This window comes from Gadus macrocephalus, chromosome 1 (genome assembly GCF_031168955.1).
Source record: "Gadus macrocephalus chromosome 1, ASM3116895v1".
In the NCBI taxonomy this organism is placed as follows: Eukaryota; Metazoa; Chordata; class Actinopteri; order Gadiformes; family Gadidae; genus Gadus; species Gadus macrocephalus.
The window spans coordinates 24,383,819-24,405,964 of NC_082382.1; the positions used below are offsets into that span (position 1 = coordinate 24,383,819).

At 51.8% G+C, this 22,146-nt stretch overlaps 1 protein-coding gene across 2 annotated transcripts in view; it reads right to left on the reverse strand.

Moving 5' to 3' along the window:
• The window catches only part of LOC132459247 (tumor necrosis factor receptor superfamily member 3-like), a 276,712-nt gene that overhangs the window by 225,214 nt on the left and 29,352 nt on the right, over positions 1–22,146 (reverse strand). The gene's annotated exons all lie outside the window — the stretch shown is intronic.

Sequence of the window (22,146 nt, forward strand, 5' to 3'; positions counted from 1 at the left end):
GTCTGACTGAGACCAAGGGACCCCATCCTTCAGATGAATAAAGAGGCCAGCCCCTGAAGGGCTTTAAGCGTCATTAAGATCCTTTGATAGTGTATTCTGCACTCAATAGGTCACCCTTGTAGAGAGACACTGTGACCTACGTCGTGTCTAACAGTGTCTGCAGCCGGCACACAGAGGAGTTGCTCAGGGAGGTGCAGTGGCAATGATGGCATAGGAAATGAAATGAAATGAACTTTACATTTATATAGCGCTTTTCAAGTCACCCAAAGCGCTTCACAGTGAATGGGGGAACCTCACCTTCCACCACCAATGTGTAGCACCCACATGGGTGATGCACGGCAGCCAAGCGGCGCCAGAATGCTCGCCACACACCAGCTTGAGGTGGAGAGTGAGGGGAATTAATGAATCGGCCAAATATACACAATGCACATGTGGGGATGCTGTAGCGATGCGCCTTAATGGGGTGCAATCAGATCGTGGAGGAGTTGAAGTTCAGGTGAGTGGGAGATCTCTGTGTGAGGACGGACCAGCGGACGAGAATAAAGAGCCGGACAAAAGGGGAGAATAAAAGAGAACAAAAGAGAGAGCGGGGTCCACCCAGACGCTGGTTAGGACACTTCAATAACAACACTATTAATCAGCCTCACTCGAGATAGGTTTCACAAAGGGACGCCTTTCATAGTAACGACATCGTCACACACACACGCTCGGAGGAGGAGGGGATGAGAGAGGACATGAGGAGAGGGACAGAGAGAGAGAGGGAGAGAGGGAGAGAGAGAGAGAGAGAGAGAGAGAGAGAGAAGGGGGCAAGAGAGCTAGAGAAGGGGGGAAGAGAGAGGGATAGAGAGAGAATAAAGAGGGCGATAAAGAAAGAGAGACAGCTCCCTCTATGCACACTAACGCCTGTATCCGGCTGCACAACATTCATGCGTCAAATTAGACGCCTCTTTAAAACTGGGCGTGTCTTCACCTACACTGAGGGCACACAGCGCGTTTGACCGCTATGCATTCCTTCTTCACGCCCTAGTGTCACCCTCTCTCCCGATCGGGATGGTGGGGCTAAACATGTATGTCAATTTCAAAGTTTATAGCCCTCGCTGCAGGTTGTCCTGCGACAGCCAAAGTCGTGTTGAAAACGGGCCGAGTTTGTGCAGTGAGCCCAGCATTGCCGGGTTGTCACTCACAGAACACGGAGGCAGACATAAGTCAGTCGTTCTCCATGAAAACCAGTGACACCTAGCGGTGATAAAAACCGAGCGGTCTCAACCAGTCACATCTTCCGTCGCTTCCACGAATCCACGTGCGAAGCGACGTTTAATGCATTAAACGATTTTCAAGTTAACATAATGCATTAAAGCACAAGACAATAGGGAAAGTAACAAGGTACAATAACAACCAGACCTCGGCAGACACGCAAAGTCGGCGACACTCATACAGACGTCGAGCTGTACCGTCGCGTTGAAGGCAGCGTTAGAGTCTCACTGTGGAGAGGAGAGGAGGGGGAGAGGAGAGGAGAGGAGGAGAGGAGGGGAGGAGGAGAGGAGGGTCCTCATGTGGTAGTACCTCTAGGATGAGGAGCAGCGAGGAGGAGACCCTGGGCCAGACAGATGTGTAATTGAGACTCCGTGTTCTATGTAGAGATCGCCCACGGCCACGAATTCACTAATGATGATCATTCATGCAAAGTGAAAGACACACATATTTGCATGGGCACACACACACACAAATGTGAAAGGGCACACACACACACACATAGGTGCATGGGCACACACACACACACACATGTGCAAGGGCACACACACACATATGTGCACGGGCACACACACACACACACCCTTAGAATTTTCACGTGTGCATAATTTACATAGAAATGACATCGGTTCAGCATAATTTACACACACACACACACACACACACACACACACACACACACACACACACACACACACACACACACACACACACACACACACACACACACACACACCTGGAGCTCCTCGACCCTCACCACCATTTTATTCTAAACCGGTCTTTGTACCCTGCGACGAAACACAGACGAGGACATAATGCGTCACAACATCAGAGTGAGTCGCCTCTCCCCCCGTGCACCAGACACGGCAGCCCTGAGCCACTGCCAGCGTAGCATTAGCATAGCATTAGCGTAGCGGCAGCTAGCCACAGGTCCCCATGCCCCAGTCAGTGAGTGGAGGGTGAAGGTGTCTGAGGTAGCCGGCAGTTAATCTGCCCCCTGCTGCGTTGATCACAGCGCGCCCCCCTCCCCCCCCCCTCCCCCCTCTCCGTTAATCAGCGTCTCGCTCATCGTTACCGTCTGGAGACAAGGGGAACGGGAAGGGCAGCGGCGCGATTACAGGAGCAGAATGAAGGCAGCGTGACGCTGGCTCGCGTGGCGCTAGCATGCGGCGCCCGTTCTCCCCAATGATTGATTAAGCGAAGATGACTTCAGCTGGCGTGACTCTGGGTTGATATGACGCTGTGGAGAAACCGTGACGCTAGCTAGCGTGACGCTAGCTAGCGTCATGGTTTCTCCACAGCGTCACGCTAGCTAGCGTCATGGTTTCTCCACAGCGTCACCCTATGCATTCTACTCAATGATGACTAGAAGGGTTTCCCTGCAGAGAATGTGTTAGTTATGGTGGTGGGGTTTGCCGTCAGACCGAATCGAGCTAGCATGACAATGTCTGACGGTTGTCTACCTAGCGGGACTAGCTAGCACGGAAACCACTACCTGATCCTGGCCCTTGGTAGCTGTCTCTGTGTTTCTCGCTAGCAAGGAGGAAGCTTGACAACGAACATCATTATATCTAATAAAGATTCTACTTAGTGAGCCTTTAGCGTCATGCTAGTGCGCACGGCGTGTCCTTTGACGCAAATGTTTTAGGTTTTGAGCGTGGAACTCATCGAGGAACATCGAGCCGTTGTCACGTTGGCGTTCTGTCGGTTGGTTACCTAACTTCTCTCTCAGCATCGGGTCTGACTTGTAGTGCTGTGCAGAAGCGCACACACACACACACACACACACACACACACACACACACACACACACACACACACACACACACACACACACACACACACACACACACACACACGGCAGCGAGCATAGCGAAACTCCAACACCTCATTAAGGTGACCTGTGACCCAACTAAGACAATCCGGCGGGTTGCTATGGTAACCCGGAATGTGTTAGAAAACGCAACGTGATTAAGATAAAGGCGATATATATGCAACAGTTGAAACAGGCAGAGCTTTCACTGGAAAGCGGACACATGCTGAAAGGTAGACTACAGACCACCCTACAGGTAGACGTAGGCTACAGGTAGACGACCTACCCTACAGGTAGAGGTAGTCTACAGGTAGACGAAGGCTACAGGTAGACGACCTACCCTACAGGTAGACGACCGACTACCCTACAGTTAGACGACCTACCGTACAGGTAGGCGACCTACGGCTACAGGTGGTCGACCTACGGCTACAGGTGGTCGACCTACGGCTACAGGTGGTCGACCTACGGCTACAGGTGGTCGACCTACGGCTACAGGTGGTCGACCTACGGCTACAGGTGGTCGACCTACCCTACAGGTGGTCGACCTACCCTACAGGTGGTCGACCTACCCTACAGGTGGTCGACCTACCCTACAGGTGGTCGACCTACCCTACAGGTGGTAGACTACCTGTAGGCACCCTAGAGCAAGATACCCTCACCTCCACCTGCTCCTTGAGGCCCCCATCTTCTGACAAGGTTTGAAACTTATTGGCCATTTTAAAATCTACCCACAAGTGACATCACAAGCTGTAGGTTCCAGCCAGGTGTAGGACGGCCAGATCTCAGAACACCTGGCAGACAGGATGATGAAAGGGCCTGCATGAACAAACCACGCTGACCCCTAGTGGGGGACAGAGACCCTTTAATGACATCCATACCTCCACTGGGTACCCCAGCCCGTTCTGCCGGCGGTTTGAGTTCGCCCTGCAGACGGGTCTGGAGAAGAGCAATGCAATTCTTTCTGCTTCCGATACGGCTTTTGCTGGAGCGAATCACGAAGCTGGCTTGTCCCCCTGGCGCGCTATTGACTGATTTAACACAACGACGACAGGCAAACAACGGCAGGCAGCCAATTGCGAACAGAGTCATTTGATCTGGGCCCGTTGATCACGCCAATTGTGCAGAAGAAAATGACAGCAGCCTCCCCAGAACAACGTGCGATCTACGATTGAGCTTGGTCTGGCTACAGCCAGGCTAGCCCATCCCCGTTTCCTACTCTCGACAATACCAACAACCGGTTCCTTTGTCCTCAACCTAACATCCACCAACACTAGGGGTGTAAATCTCTGACGTCATCACGATTTCGAAATTAAATCGATTCATCGGACAGCGATACGATATTTGCAGATATTCGCTGATGCTGCTTGTGCTTCACTGGTGAACGGACACGTATAATACAGGTCGATGTTTGGACGTTGCATCGCTGCAGTTGGATCGTTACACCCCTACCCAACACACGTCCCCGGGCTCGAGGGCAGCCAGTGGCGGGTGGGGGGGGTCTCGAACCGGGGGACCACTGACCGTCGACGCAGGCGGGGCGGGCACGCGTTGTCCCGGCGATCTGGCCCCGGCGGCAGGCGCAGCGCGCAGTCTGGCGAGCCACGGTCCGAAGAGGAACGCTGCTGTCCCTGTTGAGCAGGACGACCTCACAGGTGCCCACCGCCAGCTGACCTGAGGGGGGGGGGGGGGGGGGGGGAGACAAAGGGCATGGCTCTCATCATTAACGAGACCTGACACGAGGCGGTGCACCGCGTTGTGAACTATGTGGTGTTGGTAGCTTGTATGTGGTGCGCACGGATGTGTGCACGTACACACACACACACACACACATGTACGTGCAAACAAACACACACATATATATATATAGACACATTAATATAGGCATATAGACAGATAGCAGACGCACATACATGTAGTCACACACATACATATACAGATACAGACGCACACACGTGTAGACACACACATACATATATAGACACACAAAAAGGTCTCTTATGTTCACATTTGTTACGAGAACACACGTATGCACACTTCCACACGCACACTAACTAGAGCCAGCCGTGGCTGGACCAATGGTTGTGAAGATAAAATGCCAGGGAATTGTGGGTAATCCTCGGGGGCATGGCGGTACAGAGACATTTTCAGAGTGAGTTAGCTCAGGGTAAATAGACACAAGGCTTTTAAAGAACTTCACGACCCCACAGCGTCTAGCCAGGCGGTCTGCTGTTCCGACGTTGCTTTCAAATGCCAATTTAATTATTCACAGGTTCACAAACCGAGGGTTAGCTGGGGCTAAAGAGCCAGAGACCCCCAGGCTCAGAGGGTTTTTATGTTTGCACGGAAGTGTTTTAATAGAATTTCAGTCTCATTCGGGGCGTCGGATTCATTCATTATCATACGATGTTCTGTTTGGTGAAATAATGGAGTGGATGAACGTGAGGGAGATCATTGCTCTGTTCGCATAAACAAACAGGCGTTGGGAAATGTCGTTATTTATGAACACTCTCACTTAATGCATCGACAGTTTTACAACAGCACTGTTGGTGCAATGAAATAAAGGGGCAGGCGGCGGAGGCAACAAGATTGTTGCAGTCACATTCGTTTTCACGGAAACATACAGTATGTGAGCTGCGTTGCAAATGTCAGGGTCTATTACGTTTCCATGGACCTTTGCACCACAAATGAAAAAAAAAAAGATGGCAGGAACAAGGATGATGTAACTGAAATGAAGAGCTGTGCCTGTCTTTTAATAGACAGGAGGGCTTTTTGCCTCCCTGGGACAGGGGGACCAACCAAGGGTTTGACATTAGAGGAACGAATCCAAGTGTTTTGGATGTTGGGGCTGTGTGATATACGACCGGAAGATAGAATCAATGGAAAGATATATCCTACTATATGCACATGAATTACCATATGTATGAAATACCAAATACCACTCCAAACTGTCCACCAGAAGGTCATTACGTTAAAGTATATGGTAATCCAAAATCCCATCAGAATGAAAATCAGACTTTCTCCTTTTCTTTGCCCGTTTCCAAACTTTCGAAGGGCATATTTTCGAATCATCGTTCATTTCGAGCGGGAAATTGCGCGTCCCGAAATGTCAATACCTTCCCCATAAATGACTTTAACGATACTACTCAGAAACGATAAACGATAAGTGAGTTATGGCCCGACGCTACTCTGGAGGAGTGATTCAGGCGTAAATTCCGTCCTTCTCTCGAAGTCCCCAGCAAAGGTCTTTGCAGGTTCTCGTAGAGACGACCTCGTCAGAAGGACTTTGGTTCCGTCTTCCTAACTTTGATCCATACGCCTGTTTAAATAATGCGTGTCCAAGCGATTCCACGTCCTCCGCGATAAGCCTTATCTCGGGCGAGGTTCTGCACACAATAACCGTTCTGACGGGCGAAACATAAAGTGTGGTGTTATTGAATTAAGAACAGAGTTAATCCGTTGATTCAACGTCTACTGATTGGCCTAACTGGCCCTAAACAGTTAAATAATATCTACATTATAGACGTAGTTAGCCATATTTAGGGTTAAATGAAAAGTAACCCTCCATATATTGGACAATTTATCAATCATTTAAATTCAGTGGGGGACATTAACAGCCAACTTGTTTCAGATAAAGAACTATAACATTATCTCTACTTTACTGTATTAAACATTAACAGCTAAGGCCTTAGACAAAGCAGTCACATAAACCGTGATGCATATCTTCCATTTGACACAGACTAAATACAGATGAACACAGACTAAATACAGATGATTACTAACTAAATACAGATGATTACTAACTAAATACAGATGATTACTAACTAAATACAGATGAACACAGACTAAATACAGATGATTACTAACTAAATACAGATGAACACAGACTAAATACAGATGATTACTAACTAAATACAGATGAATACAGACTAAATACAGATGATTACTAACTAAATACAGATGAATACAGACTAAATACAGATGAATACAGAAAAAATACAGATTAATACAGAAATAAGACAGATGAATGCGGACGTAATACAGATGAATACTGACCTAATAGTGATGAATACAGACTTAATAGTGATGAATATAGATGTAATGCTGATGAACACAGACATTATACAGATGAATACATACACAATACAGTAGAATACCGAGTTAATCCGTTAAAATACAGACATGATACTAATGAATTCAGACCTGGTACAGTGGAATACAGACGTGATAGTAGCTGAACACAGACGTGATACAGTAGAATACTGATTCAAGACGGAGGAATACAGATCAGAAAACCTCTGATGTTATCCTAGCAGCTACCCCCCCCACCCCCTCCACCCCCTCCACCCCCTCACACCCCCTCACCCCCCCTCACCCCATGGCTTCATCTTGGTGTCACAGCCCCCCGGTCCAGTATCCAGATCAGAGAGCCCCTCCCCTCCCTCCCCTCCCCTCCCCTCTCCTCCCTCCCCTCCCCTCCCTCCCCTCCTGAGGAGTCCGCCTGCTGTAGGAGTGCTGCAGGAGGAGGCTGCTGCAGAGGGGGGAGGAGGGGGAGGGGGAGGAGGGGAGGAGGAGAGAGGGGGAGGGGGTGGAGGAGAGAGGAGGAGGAGGGGGTGGAGGAGGAGGAGGAGGAGGAGGTGTTTTATGTACGCATTTGTTTAACGGGGGGGTGGGGGGCTAGCCAGAAAGGGGGGGGTGGGGGTGGGGGGGGGGGGGGGCTGATTTTTGTGGCACAGAGCCTTATGGCCTCCCGCCGTGTCACATGATCAAACGTGTGTGTGTATTTGTGCTCACACATTCATGCAAGTGTGTGTGTGTGCATCTGTATGTGTGTGCGCGTGTGTATGTGTGCATCTGTATGCATGTGTGTGTACGTATGCATGTGTGCATGTGTGCGTGCATGCGTGCGTGCGTGCATGTGTGTGTATGTGCGTGCATCTCCACGTGTGTGTATTTGTGGATGTGCATGTGTGAGTACACGTGTGTGTTTGCTGCGACCGGGTCGATGGTGGTTTCTCAGACTGCGGTCGCCGTGGGAGACGGGTGGCGGGTGTGGTGCCGGGGGGCGGGGGAAGGGAGGGTGGAGGAGACGAGGAGAGGAGACGAGGGAGGAGGAGAGGAGGGAGGAGACGAGGGAGGAGGAGGAGAGGAGGGGAGGAGGATAGGAGGGTGATGAAGAGGAGAGAGAGGAGACGAGGGAGGCGAGGAGGGAGGGGGAGGGGGGGGGAGGAGAGGAGGGAGATGAAGAGGAGGGTGATGAAGACGAGGGTGGAGGAGAGGAGGGTGATGAAGAGGAGGGTGATGAAGAGGAGGGTGGAGTAGAGGAGGGTGGAGGAGAGGAGGGTGGAGGAGAGGAGGGTGATGAAGAGGAGGGTGATGGAGAGGAGGGTGATGAAGAGGAGGGGGGAGGAGAGGAGGGAGATGAGTGACAGCATAACGACCTTATCGCTATATCACACATCGGCCGAGGACACCGGCTACAGCAGTCTGAGAGACTCATTAAGACACACACACACACACACACACACACACACACACGTCTCCTACCAGATGACCACACAGCCAACAGATGGACGACGTCTCACGTGCACAACTTCACGTGCACGCTGCTTGACCCAGAACAGATGCTACCGTCGAGAGAGTATATTGGACCAGCGATTCAGTCAGGATTCGTTCAGTAGTCCACTCAGTGTAGCGAGAGCAGTGATTTAATATGCATAACACAGTCTGGTGTGATACCATAACGAGTACATTTTAACATTACTATGCGTTGAAAGTATAAACCCATCCAGCCCCCCCCCCCCCCCCCCCCCCCTGTGTCTCAATCTGTATTCATCGTCCCTCCCTAGAACCGAGTTTGGGTCTGGGAAGCGAAGAGACGAGGGACTCGAGTTTTGTGGAGAAGTAATGACTGGAGCTAAAAAGTTACGACTGCAGGCCTCTCTCCTCCCAAAGTGGACCGGTGTGCAGTGAGCAGGCAGAGCAACAACACCACCACCGGGACCCGGGGCTGCACTTAGAGACCTAGCAGCCCGCATCACCTACTCCCACGCCAATCAAATAGTCCTGACCAATCACACATCCAACCTACGCGGCGTCCCGCCCCCGTTTCTCCGAGCACACGCCTCATCGCAGAAGCAGAGGTGGGACGCGCTCGTGCTGCTGGAGCAGGTTGTCACTTCCCCACAGTCACGGCCACACCACACACCTGCCCCTGTTTGGACGCCGCTGCTAATCACACGGCTTGTTCAAACGGACAGAGCGATTACATAAGCCAGCCCGCTGACTCATCAGGTCTCTGTGTGCTGTTGGCCGCGCTCCACGAGCGGGACAGGGGCTGCCCAGGTCCATCAGAGACGCCCCTGCAGAACCCGACAGCACACGACTCCAAAACAAATGAAATCCTCGAAGAATGAACTTGTAGTGATGAAAATCGATCAGGGTTTTTCTTTAATGCGCGTTGCACAACGTCGTGCTCTTCTCGCACAACTCACTGAAACCGCTCGGCTAAAAAACTAACCAGAATGATGTCATCAACAAGCTAGGTGATCACGTAAAAAAGTTTAGATTGGGTAACGTTATTGTCCATCAACGGTGAGAATTTATTGTGTTTAACGGGGGTTCATATTAAAGACTTCCTATAACTATTTACAACAACCTGCTGAGACTAAAAGGCCAATGACACAGTAACGTTTGCTGCTATCCTCATTAACTTTGAGAAGGCCTAACCAATAAACAGAGACCACCTGTCAGATTCTCCGCCCTGGAGATCAAGTCCCCCAGAACATCAATCTGGATGGAGAACGCTTGGGAGGTTTCAGAGCATCCACCATTAAACCAACCCCCTTCAAAAAAAACAGCAACAAAGGTTCAATCCCATCCGTCTCCATCGGACAGTCCTTACAATTACATTTAGGGGAATTTGCTGACGCTTTTATCCAAAGCGACTTACACCAATGTGTGAATTCATTCACACATTCACACACAGACAGCAGGGTCAACCACGCAGGGGGACAGCCAGCCAGTCAGGAGCAGTCAGGGTGAGGCGCCTTGCTCAGGGACACCTCGACACTCGAACTAGCAACCTTCCGGTTACCAATCAACTCGCTCTGCCTCCCGAGCTACTGTTTGTCCCCTACCCTCCCTCCTCCCAGCCCTCGCCCTCCCCCTCCTCTCTCCGTAGACCCCGGAGAAACGCCACACCTTATCCCATTACGGCCTTTAAATCCTCCCCATCTCACCGTTGCGTTTGTGTCGCACCGCGGGCGGTGGGCGGCTCATAGCGGCCGGTACTGAGGAGCCATATGCTGGAGAACACACAGCCCGCGCCCGACGCATCTCATTAATACCGTGGCTGCAGTGCGGTCGGGTCGGGAACGGCTCACGGCTCACGGCACGTAGAGCGGGAACAGATGCTCCCCTGACCTCGCCGCGGTCGCCGTCAACACGGCTGTGATCCGATGTTCTGGCTACAAGGAGGTCGGCGCTAGCAGCAGGGCGACTGCGCTGTGGCGGCCTGCGCGCACGTACACGCTGATGCACGCACACGTTTGGCGCACGTGCACTGGTAAAAGTACACACTGATTAACGTACATGCTGGTGCACGTAAACGCTGGTGCACGTGCACTGGTACACACTGATTAACGTACATGCTGGTGCACGTAAACGCTGGTGCACGTGCAGGCTGTGAACGTGCACGCTGGTGCACGTGCATGCGCACAGTGGAGGTTCTTAAAGGCGGTGTGCGTTTGAATTAGAAGCGTAATCGGTCGTTTGGTTTGTGTTTCTGTGTGCTGCTGCTGCTGCCTTGGCCTTGGCTCGTTAACAGCTAAACGTTCTCACATTGATATCCAATTGGCATCTTTTGTGGAAACCTCTCATCTGATATCTGTAAGACGTGAAGAGCCTTTATGTCAGCGAGAGCGAGAGAACTGAGACAAGCAGAAGGTTAAACTGAGGCCGTACAAAGAAGATCAGTTGTGTTTTTGATTCAACTTGTCAATTCATCTTAATTACATTCTTTTTGGTTACATAACGAGCCGACCCTATTGACTGCCAAGATGCTGAGAACATCCAAATCGTATTCCTATAATGAGCTTTTGAACGACCTTAAACATGACATCAAAGATGGTAGATAACAGAATTACGATTCATAGAGGGCACAACTCAATCCCCCCCAAACAGAGAATGCACCAACCCCAGCATGCTCAAAACAACACTTCAGACATTGCTCAAGACAAACCAATCATGTCATCACTGAGCTTAGGCAGGGCAAGGCAAGGCAACTTTATTTATACAGCACTTTTCATACACAAGCTAAACCTTTTCATGGAGCCTGCTGTTAACCAGCAAGGGCACTACGATGTATTTTTAGCACGACGATGTTCTATACGCGATGCAATGTATGTAAATGTACTGGTTTGAATTGTTTAATCATCCCGGCCCAGGGACGACAGATGTAAATAAGCTATACGGCGAACCCAAGCCCACGGGTAGTGTGGCGCATTGGCCTCAGTTAAAGAGACGTACAAACAAGAATAAACAAAGAAAGCACCCCAAGCATGGAACATCTCATTTCCTGTGTCATCACACGAGGAGGACACAGCGGAGCGCGCCCCTCTAGTCCGGGCTCGCGGCGGGACCGCGCGCTACTGTCAGGCCCTGCTCCTCGCCACCGAGCCCCCGGCGCCGTAGCACACAGCCACCGGCTCGAAAAGGAAACAAGCAGGCGTCTGTGTGCAGAAACGCAGCCTCCCTCAATGCACGGACGAGCCCGCTCGTACGCGAGGAGAGACCCACCGTGAGGGGGGGGGGGGGGGGGAAACGGGACGCACAAAGGCAGGCCCGGGGAAGGCTTGTTACGACAGTCACACCGCGCTGAATGTGGTCAAAGAAAGTCTTTTTAAGCCCAGCGCTTCCCCACGGAGAGGACCACAATGCGGAGAGAGAGGAGCTGTGTCGGGGAGGTCGGGTCACCGATGGCTGAACACAGAACACACTTCCTATTCACACCACACGCCAGGAGAGAGATCGCCTTTCTACTGCTGCCAAATTGAACAAGCCGGAGAAGAACAAGAAAATATATATTTTTTTTTAATGGTAACCATGGCCTACTTGTCCCGGGCACCCAGCAGATGCACACCAGCAAGGCTTCAGACGATTGTCTTCACAGCCAAGGTCGTAATCAAAGCTTGAGCACAGGGTGCCGACTGAGAACTCTGTACGCTGTAACTGGCTTATTACCTTTTCACAGCCACAGAACAGATGCCCAGCTGTTCACGATCACCTGAGCGGTTGATAGAGCAGCTCTCCACTGAGCCCCGGACGGAGGAGGCATGGATGTGATCAGGATTTGACCCGTCCCGCTTTAGATCTCCCGACTAACCTATCAAGGAGAGAATGCGGGTTGCTTGACCCAAAGAACTGGAGCCGAACTGTTAATCGGCGCTCAAACACACTAAACTAGATCTCTGCCATGTTGGAAACAATTCTGTAGTTGGAAGTCAGACGATTCCTCTGAGCTCATCTCTCCCATAATTGGAAGTATGTGGGGTTTCAACTCAAGCCGCGCTCCGCCACGGACAGTGCACTCTGATTAATGAAGAATGACGACCTCAAACAGTGTCTGGATTGCACACGGTAACCACTGAACACCTGAATGCATATTTCAAACACTTTGCTTTGACAGCAGGAAAATGAAACGGCACTTTCTTACTCAATATGAACAGCACCTTCACAGAGTGAAGAGTTTTGTATTACAGGATCCCAACCACCCACCCTCTATATCCTCTATATGATGTGCATCTAGTCATCTATCTATAGATGGGTGTTAAGGATATCTGTATCTAGATATAGAAAGAGGCATCTCTGGAGAGAGATATAGAAAGAGACATCTCTGGAGAGAGAGAGAGCGAGAGAGAGAGAGAGAGAGAGAGAGAGAGAGAGAGAGAGACTCCTTGGCTATCAGTCTTTCGTCTTTTTTTACATTACAAGAGAGACAGAAATGTGTCCTCCTGCGATTGCCTGCCATCTCATCAATTGTCCCTCGGTATCGGATGTGACACACTGTCAACTATTTGTTTTCTGAAGTATGGATTGGAACCTAAGGCAGGTCTCCAATCACAAGGACATTTACGTTGGAAGTGGATGATTTCCTGGTTGTTATATTTTAGCAATCCAGGTAGATTCAAATAAATAGTTAAATGAACTGGAAGGTTGATGAGAGGGGCCGGGAAGTGTGGGATACAACCCAACGTGTGTCGGCAGATAGCCTGATATTTCATTAGTTATTCTCTGCTTTTTGTGGCATTCCATCGGAAAAACATCACATTTTCGTCCCATGGCACTGTATGCTAAAACTGTGTTGACAGCTTCATGACACATTTTATGTTTTCTGCAATAATGGCCCATGGCAGCTAATGCATATCCCTATCAGCCAAGACATTTCACATTAGTGAATCCCTACCTGGCCCCTACTGCAATGACGGCCAGAGATAAACTAAAATTGTCCTTTTTAATCCCGTAAGGAATATTCCGGGAACATAAGCAGCAGAACAAGGAACATGGAGCAGGCTAATCCACTAGGAAGGCCGGACCAGATGTCCAGGTGCATCGAGGGAGGCGCGGGCCACCCAGCGGGAACTCCGGGTGGGAAATCAGACAGGCCTGACAACGTACAAAAACCTAAAAGCTGTTTTCGCACTAATAGCGACGAGCCATCGGAACAGTCCGTACACCGCTGGCCCCCCCCCCCGCCCACCTGTTCAACCCACGCCCGCTCCGGCGGTCGTGGATCTCGTGGGCCGACAGCGAACAAGCGGCCATGTGGTACAAGCCCTCATACACTGAATACCTTCCCATTAAAAATGTAAAAGGATTAGCATCAAAGCAAAGGCTGCCGTTAAAGAAGGCATGAAACAGCACTCAAAGTCGTGTATCGCTGCTGTAATGTGAGTGATGCATCGAGGCAGGCAGGGGAGTCTAGTCCCAGGTAAAAGGTTCTGGGCTCGAAGCCCAATGTCCACGCTCTCCCGGTGGATAGGGATGTACCCCCCCCCCCCCCCCAGCAAGAGGCCTTTACCCCTACCTGCTCATGACACACATCCGCGTACACTGCAACTCACTTTGGATGAAAGTGTCTGCTAAGAAAAGCCTTTGATTTTCGTGGATTAGGGCTGGAACATATCTATGGTGGTCGATCATCCAGGATTTGATTGGCCGTTGTGGGGAGTGGGGGGGGGGGGGGTTCTTTCCTGTTACTACTTTAAAGTAGACCAGCCCCCCAATGCACGATCATCAGCCGGAAACGAAACCGCCGCAATTACAACACACACGCATCAGAGGAAATGATTGTCGTTTCATTCCCTGGTAAACAATGCGCATATAACAAGGTACAGCAGTACCATTTCCATTTCATGGTTTTTTATTTTGGGGCGAATGAATCATATTTATGTCCGCGCGAAGCGTGCATTACGAGAGTGTTCATTATTTTTGATATAGCGGTCAGGGCCGGCAGGCATGGCCGACTGCCAGCTACAGGCTAGTGTTCAGCAACATCTCATGCATTACATCTGGAGTAATTAGACCTAGCATTCTCTCTCTCTCTCTATCTCTCTCTCTCTCTCTCTCTCTCTCTCTCTGACGCTTGCTTCCCCAAGCTGAACACCTCACTAATGGCCATCTATTCTGATGGCCGATGAAAGAAAGGAATAAATTCTGCTCTCAGGACCCAGGCTAATGATGTGTTGTTGTTGTTGTCGTCGTTGTTGGATATAGCTGGTGGCTTCAGAGTCATTCTGGCTGCAGCAGTAGATGAAGGCCTAGTTTATTACCCAGACGGAAGGGGACAGCCTAGCCGCGGGTTAAGGATGAATGTGGCCTTCAGCTAAGTTAATTTAGAAAGCTTTTCTGTTTGCTAAATGGAGGCTTCAACAGGCCTGATTCAGCAGCAGAGCCCAGCACCTCAACTGTTTCGGCGTGCTACGTGGACTTCATTGATATTATGCTTGCACTTGCAGATATTCAGGTATTTCCTGATTACGCATAAGAACGAAGAGGTGGAAGGCTGTGGAGTTCACACAAACCCTCCGTGACAATAAAAGAAAGGCTTCAATCGTTTTCAGCTGATTCACAAGGCTCACTTCAGCTCAACACGCGTGTCCATGGCAGCACATTTTAACGAGAGCAAGACATGAACACACATCTCAACAAGTCAACACACATCTCAACAAGTCAACACACATCTCAACACACATCTCAACAAGGCAACACACATTTCAACAAGGCAACACACATTTCAACAAGACAACACCTGTTCAACAAGACAACACCAGTTCAACAAGGCAATACACATAACATGAAGGCAACACATATTTTATCAAGGCAACACACATTTCACCAGCACAACACACATGTCAACAGTGCAACACACGTTACAACAAGGCAACACACATTACAACAAGGCAACACACATTACAACAAGGCAACACACATTACAACAAGGCAACACACATTACAACAAGGCAACACACATTACAACAAGGCAACACACATTACAACAAGGCAACACACATTACAACAAGGCAACACACATTCCAACAAGGCAACACACATTCCAACAAGACAACACACATTGGCAAGACAGCACACATGTCAACAGCGCAACACACATTTCAGCCAGACAACACACATTCACACATTTCAACAGCACAACACACATTTCAACAGCACAACACACATTAAAACAAGACAACACCGGTTCAACAAGGCAACACACATTACAACAACGCAACATACATTACAACAAGGCAACACACATCTTACCAAGACAACACACATTTCAACGAGGCAACACACATTTCAACAAGACAATACCAGATCAATAAAGCAACAATCATTACAACAAGGCAACACACATTTCAGCCAGACAACAACACACATTTCAACAAGACAACACACATTTCAGCCAGACAACACACATTCACACAGCACAACACACATTACAACAAGGAACACATTACACCAAGAAAAAACACATTTCAACAAGGCACCACATTTTGACCGGACCCAGAGGCCCACAGTGTGAACCGCAGAGCGTACGGACGGACTCACCCTCTCGGAGGAGGTGCGAATAGATGACCAGCAGCACGAGTAGGCAGCAGAGGGACGCGGCGCCTCCACCCGCGGAGAACGTCTTCACCCCGGACTGCATCCTCCGTCTTCCACCCCGGACTTCTCAGATAAACCTCCCAACTTCCGCGGATCTACTTCAGATGGCACGCTGGTCGACTCGGGAGATGGGAATGGTTTGGTTAATCCACGGTTGTTTCCATGCCCGGCCGCTAGCATCCATTTTGGCGATTATTAAGGGAAGAGCGGGAAAAGCAGCCTGGGGTGGCGCGTGGACCGCTGATCCGAGCGGTCTGGTCCGAGCGGCGCAACGCGGAGCCCGCTCAACTAGTTAAGTCAGTTCAACCCGATTCAGTTAACTGCCTTTCTAACGAACAGTTCTGTACCCGGCTTCGCCCATCGAGAGCAGCGCGAAGTCGAAAAGCAGCCTGGATGTCCCCGGGTGGCACCCGCGAAGGTTAGATCCTCAAAGTCAGGTTTCAGGGGAAGCACAGACGAGGCGGCGGATCTCCGCGTCGTCGCGTCGCTTTGCGCCTTGCCGCTTGCGCCGCCGCACCACCCACCACCACCGCCGCACTCTGTTTAACCGCTAACTTCTGACGCTGAGCGACACCTCTGCGCAGTACTCATCTCAATAAAACGTAGACGTTTGACCAAACGGACACTGGACCCGATTATCATCCGCCGCGTAGCAGACGCTAAAAGAGCGCGGACGTGACGCGTCACGTGAGGGCATTAAGCAGAGTGGAGGCAACATTTGAGGCGACATCAAAACATCTCTGAGCTCAGTGGTGGGGCGACCGACGTCTCTCCCGGTGACCGACGTCTCTCCCGGGGAAAACCGCCTCCGCTTCGCAGAAACTCTCCTGTCGCCTCGAGGCTCGGACGGAATAAGTTATTTTCGGTCCATCCCTCGGTCCTGGTGTGTGTGTGTGTGTGTGTGTGTGTGTGTGTGTGTGTGTGTGTGTGTGTGTGTGTGTGTGTGTGTGTGTGTGTGTGTGTGTGTGTGTGTGTGTGTGTGTGTGTGTGTGTGTGTGTGTGTGTGTGTGTGTGTGTGTGTGTGTGTGCGGGATGAAAGTCACCTGTGAGATCTTCACGTGCACGGATCGGACGCGGCGGGCACTTTGACGTTATCCCGCCTCACTGACCACCGCCCGGTGAGCGTGAACGGGTACCGAGCAGGTGTTCTTTAGTAAACTCGCGTCAAGTTGGCGTCGCGGTTGGTCGGCCGACGGACTGATGATGGCTTCTGGAAGGAACCGCAGCACCGCAACTTGTCGTCCTCCTCCTCCTCGGTAACGATGTTCCCTCTGCCCACCACCACGAGCCTGGCGTAGACCGCCCACACACGCGCACACACGCACACACACAAACACTCGCGCACGTGCACGCCCCTAGTGACACACATTCACACAGTTGCATACGAATGCAGAGGGATACGTACACACGCGCGCACGTACATGCGGGACACACACCCGCACGCACAAACACTCGCGCGCACACATGTGGATGCACGGCTGCGTTCAGAAACATTTAAATAACACAGACGAACACGCGTCAAGCTCGCACGGACACGCGCTGCGCACGCAAACCGCACACGCACGTAGTTTCCGTCTAAAAAAACAGTTTGGGGCTATAAATGTCAAAGTGTAGTTAATGAATCCTGTTTAGACGTATGTCCTCGCCCAGAGGTAGAAAGATACACTCTCCCATGGCTCTCCCCCCTCCCCCCTCTCCCCTCCTCGCCCACCTTCAACACCACCAACCAAATGTGGTTAGTAGAAAATGTGATTTAAAGTTTATCCTTGCTGGATTTGGAGTCATCCAGCAAGGATACCACACACACGCACACGCACACACACACACACACACACACACACACACAGACAATTAAACTAAAGTTGGGTCCATTTTTGTGTCATTATCGGTACATCTTGTTTGGCTGAAGGCAGTTAGCAAGGTCACCGGTTCTAGCGCGGCTGCAGCAGGTGTACAGGAGCGCAAGAATGCAGTATTGGCGAGTCGTTCCTCCAATAGAAACCTGGCGTATATTCCCACACACACATCCACCTGGGGCCGCGCGGAATTAAATGGGAATAGCTATTTTTAAAATGGGGCTGCTGTGATACCAACCAAATAATGGAAGGAGTGGGTATGCTGACATATATCCCATAATCTCATGAAGACATTGTCAGCCTACACACAGATGTGCACGTGCGCGCGCACACAGACACGCACACGCTCACACACACACACACCTTAAAAAGAGCCTAAAACCTTGTTTCTACTTATTAATTTCCAAATGCCCCCTCCTATTATCACTCGGTATAGAACGTCTTTGGGATTTGGTCACAGATTTGGCGGGGCTGGTCCTTTCCCGCCCCTAAACTCCTACTTATCTTGAACCTCGTCATATTACAGGAGGCGAGGTCTGCTGTGAGCGGCATCGCAGACACGGCCGTCTCCCATGACTCACTGCTCCAGGGATGTGGCCCAGCCTCGTCCCCCCCTCGCTTCCCCCTCTCCTCCCCCTCGTCTCCCCTTTCCCCCCCCCCCGTCTCCCCCATCTCCTCCCCCCCCCCGTCTCCCCCATCTCCTCCCCTCTCCTCCCCCTCCCCAACGCCTCCCCCACGCCTCCCCCTCTCCTCCCCCTCGCCTTCGCCTCCCCCACGTCTCCTCCCCCTCTCCTCCCCCCCCCCCCCCCCCCCCCATGGGTCTCTGGGTCTCACCCTGGACCAGTGCACCAGTAAACAAGTGGGCCGGGGGCCAGACTGGGGCTGGTTTGGAGATGTTTTACTCCCCCACCTCTGCTTTATCACCTCATCGGTTTGACAGCTTATTTGTTTAAACTTTCCTTCAGACCTGGTGATAGTTTATTCATTTACCGGAGTGCCGCTTTCAGACCTTCTGTTAAATGTTTGACAGCTTATTTATTTTAACTTTAATTTAGAGTCAGTGCAAATTCATTCATGTACTTGATAGCTGTTTTATCACCTTCTCTAACAGGTCCGACAGCTTATCCATTTACAATTGAATTCAGAGTTGCGGGTCGTTTGTTCACATAACTAGGTGCTGTTTCAAAGCATTCCCATATATTGCTTATTAATTTAACTTCTATTGAAATAGGGTTCGCTATTTGAGGGCGTGTTTGTGCCTTTGATAGATGAGGTTGAAGATGGGCCGGGCGGGAATGAACCGACCACAGGGGGAATCGAACCAGCGTCGCTGTGAGCCGCTGGGGTCAACGCCGCACCACAGTGTAACAACACACTACACTACACTGAGGTAGGGAGCCTCCGAGCCGGGCTGCTGAGGGCCTCTGCAGTGAGCGGCGTGTTGACGTGTCGTCACGGCGACGGGCCGCTGAGGGCCTCTGCAGTGAGCGGCGTGTTGACGTGTCGTCGTCGCGGCGACGGGCCGCTGAGGGCCTCTGCAGTGAGCGGCGTGTTGACGTGTCGCCACGGCGACGGGCCGCTGAGGGCCTCTGCAGTGAGCGGCGTGTTGACGTGTCGTCGTCGTGGCGACGGGCCGCTGAGGGCCTCTGCAGTGAGCGGCGTGTTGACGTGTCGTCGTCGCGGCGACGGGCCGCTGAGGGCCTCTGCAGTGAGCGGCGTGTTGGCGTGTCGTCGTCGCGGCGACGGGGCTGCTGAGGGCCTCTGCAGTGAGCGGCGTGTTGACGTGTCGTCGTCGCGGCGACGGGCCGCTGAGGGCCTCTGCAGTGAGCGGCGTGTTGACGTGTCGTCGTCGCGACGACGGGGCTGCTGAGGGCCTCTGCAGTGAGCGGCGTGTTGACGTGTCGTCGTCGCGGCGACGGGGCTGCTGAGGGCCTCTGCAGTGAGCGGCGTGTTGACGTGTCGTCGCGGCGACGGGGCTGCTGAGGGCCTCTGCAGTGAGCGGCGTGTTGACGTGTCGTCGCGGCGACGGGGCTGCTGAGGGCCTCTGCAGTGAGCGGCGTGTTGACGTGTCGTCGTCGCGGCGACGGGGCTGCTGAGGGCCTCTGCAGTGAGCGGCGTGTTGACATGACGTCGTCGCGGCGGCGCTTTTGAGGCGCAGCGGAGCTCGAAAGAAAGACACAAATAAAAGGAGACCAGCGGCGAGCACCCGCACGCAATTACCCACGAGAGACCGCCGCGGTAACGACGTGGAGGCTGAACCTCACCCTCCTGTGACTCACACTAACACGATGACGATAACGACGACGATGACGAATATGTTTTGATGCGTGCCGATGGTTGGCCCCCGTCGGAACCGCCGCTGAACAGAAGACGAAGGGCGCGGCTCTCCGTTCCCCCGGGCGCCGATCGGTCGTCACGACAGCCTCATAAAGGGAGGCGTCCGACCCGGGGAGCCAGCGTTTGGATCTCACCCCGTCGGTTGTTTACATTAGCGCTGCTCGTCTCCGCGTCGATAATCGGATGCGGTCGCCGAGCCGGGACGCGTTGAAGCGAGCGGGTGCCGACGCAACGTGACGAATTATTCCCGGTCTTTAATAATAACTTTGCAGAGAGCGCGCTGAGGGACGCAGCGGTCGGACGGCCCGCCATACCGCGCGAGTCAATAGCGGGCTGGCCGCCGTTGTGGTGGCCCCCGGCGCTGATTGACTCCGCTCTCCGCAGCCACATTAAGATTAGAAGTGACTTCCCCCCCCCCCCCAACCCCCTCTTTGTGTACGGCGCCTCTTTCATCACGTCCCGGCCCAACAATGGCCTGATGGATTCAGCGTACGCCGCTGGCCTCCAGGAACGCTAACCATTGTCTCGCCCGTCAAGACTCTCAACTGTTGTCAATAGGAGAGCGATAAAACACCCTTTCCCCCAAACTCATTAGACACAGATAAACACAACACAACTCCAGAGATTCAGTTTGGCTGCGGGCATTTTGGTAAACAATAAAACCACGGCGGCCATTGTTGCGGCGCTGTATTGGCGATGGATCACAGTTCCTGTGAAGTGTTTGTTTTTGATTAGGATTGTTTAATGGCTTCACACACACATTGGATTCTCAGTGTGGTGCTCGGACCAGTCAATACTAAACCTCTCATTAACGGTGCAGAACTGATTAGCGAGGGGAGAGAGGGGGGGGGGGGGGGGGTGGGAGATTCATTTAGGCCCTAATTAAACCCTGCTAGGTGGGAGGCTTCGATCGCACCGGAAAGTTTCATCAAGAGCCGTTCTCTCTGTGTACTTACATATGACTGTGTACCGCTCTGCACTGTCGTTAGGCTGTGATTTACCTGCTCCAGGGTTGATGGGGAGGTCTCAGGAAGGGTGGCGCGGTGATGGAGGTTCTGCTGGTGGAGGTGGTAGCGGTTGCAGTGGTGGTGGAGGAGATGGGGGTGGGGTTGGTGTTGAGGTGGTCTTGGGTGGGGGGGTGGAGGTGGTAGCGGTGAGGTGGTGGTGGATGAGATGGTGGTGGTTTTTGGTGGGATTAGAGATGGTGGTGATGGATGCGGTGGTGGAGATGCTGGCTTGAAGCTTCTGAGATCTGGAAGGATTCTGCATTTTCAGAGTTTGGCCGGCGTCTGGACAGCAAGATCCTTCTCCTTCGTTTTTTCCCGAACGTGTGTGTGCGTGCGTGCGTGCGTGCGTGCGTACGTTGAATAATGTGTGCGTGTGCGATGAATAATGTGCGTGTGTGTGCGATGAATAATGTGTGTGTGTGTGCAATGAATAATGTGTGTGTGTTTGATCTTTGACACACCTGTGACCCGTCAGCTTAAGGCCCGGACGCTAATTACCAGGAGTAAAGGCTCCATTCCCCTGAGTGTCACCGAACAACAATCCACAATAGACCCCAACGCTGGCACACACACTGCCTCAACAGCAGCAGTGGGCGGGAAACAGGCTACCTGTGTGTGTGTGTGTGTGAGAGAGTGTGAGTGTGAGAGAGATTGTTCATGTGTGTGTATCTTTGTGCATGTGAGAGTGCGTGCCTGTGTGCGTGCGTTTGTGTGTGTG